At 36.2% G+C, this 5,245-nt stretch overlaps 1 pseudogene; it reads right to left on the bottom strand.

The window, feature by feature from the left end:
- Positions 1 to 3,994: 3,994 nt before the first annotated feature.
- Positions 3,995 to 4,699, bottom strand: LOC145667156 (cytochrome c oxidase subunit 2 pseudogene; annotated as a pseudogene).
- Between the last annotated feature and the right edge of the window lie 546 nt (positions 4,700 to 5,245).

The raw sequence follows: 5,245 nt of genomic DNA, 5'->3' as shown, positions 1-5,245 counted from the left end.
AAAATGGAACGAGGTGGACCACCCAAATCTATCATAATACATGTTAAGGTCCGGTACTATAATACCAAATGTTTAAATTGGGCAATTTCCAAAATTTAAGGGGGTGGGCCAAGGTACTCCTCCCAAAAATTTAAAGGATTGTACAAATATACCGATATCTTATGAAAGGTAATGGACCTCTATACATGACCATATAATCATATAAGGTAATAGGACCTCATCCAAGGAGATAAATTAGGTCGAAAACCAAACACGTGGTACAGCGGGGGACACTTCTAAATGGTACATCCATATGGAGATTTGCGGCTAAGGTGTACCATTTAGAAGTGTCCCCCGCTGTACAACGTATTGCTTACGTTTATAGTTTTGGCAATTTTGTACCCCTAGAAGGGAATGAGGTAGACCACCCAAATTTATCATAATACATATTAGGGTCCTGTACTATTATACCCAATGTTGAAATTGGTCAATTTCCAAAATTTAAGGGGTGGGCCATGGTACCCCTCCCAAATTTTTCAAGGGGTGCATTAATATACCCATGTCTTATGAAAGGTAATGGGCCCCTGTATACGCCCATATAACTATATAGGGTAATAATACCTCATCAAAGGGGATAAATTAGGTCAAAAACCCCTGAAATTTGAATTTTTGGCAATTTTTTACCCATGAAAGGGAACGACATAGACACCCAATACTGATAGAGGTACATACTATGGTCCTAGGCTACCATACCAAATTTTTAGATTTGGCAATTTCCAAAATTTAAGGGTGGTGGTCCTATGAACCCCTGCCAAAATTTAGGGGGTGGGCCATGGTACCCCTGCCAAAATTTAGAGGGGGTGGTCCTATGTACCCCTAGGTCATTGACCCCGGCCAGGGACCATGGGTCCTGAGGCAGGGACCCAGGGGCCAAAAAGTTCGGCAAAGTGACGCGATTACTACTTGAAGGTTGGACTATGTGTAAGGGAATATTAGGATTAGTAGTGATAGCAATTCTAGGAGGTGCGACATTGAGTTGATTGATTTTTCCTACTGTTAATTGTGTTGTTTTACCTTTATATTTAAAAACAGGCGCATTACTTGTAAGTGTAGTAGGCTTGTGGGTTGGTATTTTATTATCAAGTTATTCTATTGGACAGTCTTTAATGTGTGTGAAGTTTTATTTTAGCTCTACAATAATAGGAAGCATATGATTTTTACCTTACTTATCAACAAATTATATTATTAAATTCCCTTTATATGTAGGGGGTGTATATTATAATAATATTGATCAAGGATGAAGAGAATGTCTTGGTGCCCAAGGCATATATAGTAATTTTAAGGATGGTTCAATATTAATTCAACAATCGCAAGATAATTTATTTAAAATGTATTTATTAATTTTTTTATTTTTTACAATTTTTCTTTGCTTCTTTATATTTGTATATTTAGGTAGCTTATATTGAAAGCATAGTATTGAAGATACTAAGAAGAATTGTATTCCTTAAATAATACTCCCTGAGAGTACTCTCTTTTTTACCTCGAAAAGGTAATGTAATATTTATACTAAGGGGGTTATTGTTATTTATTAAGAGATGTTAACGGTCTAATCCGCTAAAGATAAAAGTTAGCAGCTTCTTCTTGATTAATTCACATCTCCTTAGTTGGGGCAGGAAATCCCAATAATATCATTAACAGTGAAATGCCTCTTTTTGGCTTCAACTAACAAGCAGGGGCCGAGGGGCCAAAGGTTCAGGTCGAAACTGAGTGCAATTGTTTGCTTCCTACTTATGAGATAAGTTGATAGCAACACCTTTTGGATGCAAACCAAATATTATACTTAACTATTATCCCGTTTCATTAATCAGCTCATGTTAAGGACCCTTGATTTCATTCATGGTAAAGGCCTATTAGGAGGATTACTAAGAATGTTAATCTAACTAAGGACCAGGATAGTGTATTAGTGTTGTTGATAGTAATTGTTATTGGTAGTAGAAGGGCAATTTCTACGTCGAAGATGAGGAAAATTACAGCAATTAGGAAGAATCGTAGGGAAAAGGGAATTCGGGCGGATGATTTAGGATCAAATCCACATTCAAATGGAGAATTTTTTTCTCGGTCATTAATAACTTTTTTGGAAAGAAGAGTTGAAATGGTTATAACAATTAAGCAAATAATGATAGTTAGTAGGCCGGTCGTTAAGACTATGTTAATTGCCTATTTCATTTAATGATCCTTTTGATTGGAAGTCAAATATACTATATATATTAAATAGGCTTAACCTCCTCATCAATAAATAGAAATGTAAAGGAATAATCATACTACATCTACAAAATGTCAATATCAAGCAGCAGCTTCAAATCCAAAATGGTGGGTAGGAGAGAAATGTGATAAAAGGTGGCGGAATAAACAAGTGGCTAGAAATGTGGAACCAATAATAACGTGAAGACCATGGAAGCCTGTTGCTATGAAAAATGTTGATCCGTATACAGCATCTGCGATGGTGAATGGTGCTTCATAATATTCATATGCTTGTAGGGCAGTAAAATATAAACCTAGAAGGATTGTGAGTAGTAGGCCTTGTGTAGCCTGAGTGTGATTACCCTCTATTAGTCTGTGATGGGCTCATGTTACAGTAACCCCTGAGGCTAGTAGAATTGCAGTATTAAGAAGAGGGATGTGTATTGGGTTGAATGGTACAATTCCTGCTGGAGGTCAGAAAGATCCAATTTCTACTGTTGGTGCTAGTCTACTATGAAAGAAGGCCCAGAAAAATGAAACAAAAAAGAATACTTCAGAGATAATAAATAAGATTATACCTCATCGAAGACCTAATGTAACTTGTATAGTGTGTAATCCTTGGTACGTTCCTTCTCGGGTTACATCTCGTCATCATTGAATTATAGTTAATAATGTAATTAGTATACCTAGGAAGAATAAGGAGCGATCATATTGATGGAATCATTTAGTGAGTCCTGTAGTTGTAATTAAGGCACCTAAGGCCCCAGTAAGTGGTCAAGGACTTTGATCAACAAGGTGGTAAGGATGATTTTGTGGTGCTGACATAAGTAACTTCTCTTGAATATAGTGCAACTAGGACTGCAAATACATATGATTGAATTACTGCGACGGCAGATTCTAATATTAGGAGGGCAATTTGTCCAATTATTAATAATGAGAGTATGGAGAGAGATAAAGAAGGGCCCGTATTACCTAATAAGGTTAAGAGGAGGTGGCCCGCAATTATGTTTGCTATTAGTCGAACAGCTAGAGTTCCAGGTCGAATGATGTTGCTAATTATTTCAATGCACACTATGAATGGTATGAGAGGGCCTGGAGTTCCCGAGGGAACGAGATGGGCGAATATGTGTTGAGTGTGATTGATTCAGCCATAGATTATAAAGCTTTTTCAAAGAGGGAGGGCGAGAGTTAGTGTGAAAGTTAGGTGACTAGAGCTGGTAAATACATAAGGAAATAGGCCTATAAAGTTGTTAAATAAGATGAAGGAGAATAGGGAAATAAATAGGAAGGTTCTTCCTTGATAGCTAGTGGGACCGAGGATAGTTTTGAATTCCTTATGAAGAGTTAAGGTAATTTTATTTCATAAAATGTTTGGTCGTCCTGGTAAGAATCAGAATGGGATTGGAATAATTAGAAGTCCAATTACTGTTCTAAGTCAGTTAAATGATATATTTATAATTGAAGTAGAGGGATCAAAAGTCGAAAAAAGGTTTGTTATCACTTTCAGTTTATAGTTGTTTTCTTAATATTAGTATCACTTAAGGAAGGATCAGGTGTATTTGGATTAAAGTATATAATAGATGCGAATAGAAGGTAGCATATAGAAAATATAATAAATAGAATGAGTCATTTTAGGGGGGATATTTGTGGAATAGAAAAATACTATTAAGTAGTAATTTAAGCTTGACATGCTTACGTTATAATTTAACTAATTTTTCCATTGGAAGTAATTGTTATTTTACTATCTTTTGGTTTAAGAGACCATTGCTTACTTTCAGCCACCCAATGAAAGTTCTTGTATTATTTTTGTTATTCATTTAATAAATACTGAGTGAGGGCAGGCCTCAACAACAATTGGCATGAAGCTGTGATTTGCACCACAGATTTCTGAACATTGACCGAAGAATAGACCTGTACGGGTCATATTAGCTGTTACTTGATTTAGACGTCCTGGAGTAGCATCTGCTTTAATACCAAAGGCGGGCATAGCCCATGAATGAAGAACATCGGCGGCGGTAATTAGGATACGAATATCAATATTAATGGGTAATACGATACGATTGTCTACATCTAGAAGGCGAAATGAACTAGGATTTATTTCATTGATAGGGATTATGTAAGAATCAAATTCTGTTAAGGAGAAGTCAGAATATTCATGACTTCAATATCATTGATGCCCAATTGTTTTAAGAGTGATTGCTGGTTGATGAATTTCATCTAGTAAATATAGGAGTCGTAAGGAGGGAAGGGCAATGAAGATTAATGTAATGGCAGGCAGGATTGTTCAGATAGTTTCTAAGGTTTGTCCTTCTAACAAGTTGCGGTTAATGTATGTGTTTGGTAGAAGAGAGGCTAGTAGATAGCCTACAAGAACTGTAATTATGGTTACAATGAGTATTGTATGATCATGAAAAAATGTTATTTGTTCTATTACAGGGGATGCTGCGTCTTGAAGACCTAGTTGATTTCAAATGGCCATTTCTAAGGAAGATGGTTATTCTTATATTTGGGGCTTAGACCCAATGCACTTATCTGCCACCTTAGAAGTTTGTTAGTAAGGGAAGTTCTGCATAACTATGTTCTGCGGGTGGTAGGTTCTGAAATCATTCTAGAGACGTTGTTTGTTGATTTGAAAAGATTACCGGCCGAGCTCTTGCGAAGGCTTCTCATATAATAATTACAAGTACTAAGACGGCGATGAAAGAGAGGAATGAGCCAATACTTGATACTATATTTCATGTAGTGTAGGCATCTGGATAATCTGAGTATCGACGAGGCATTCCTCTTAGACCTAAAAAATGTTGGGGGAAGAATGTAATATTTACTCCCATAAATATCACTAAGAATTGAATTTTTAATCATGTAGGGTTTATTGTTGTTCCTCTAAATAAAGGGAATCAATGAATAAGTCCTGCTATGATAGCAAATACAGCACCTATAGATAGTACATAGTGGAAGTGTGCTACTACATAATAAGTGTCGTGGAGAACAATATCTAAAGATGAGTTTGCTAGTACGACTCCTG

This window comes from Thermobia domestica, chromosome 12 (genome assembly GCF_964235325.1).
Source record: "Thermobia domestica chromosome 12, izTheDome1.hap1.1, whole genome shotgun sequence".
NCBI classification, from domain to species: domain Eukaryota; kingdom Metazoa; phylum Arthropoda; class Insecta; order Zygentoma; family Lepismatidae; genus Thermobia; species Thermobia domestica.
This window is presented reverse-complemented; position numbering and strand designations above follow the sequence as displayed.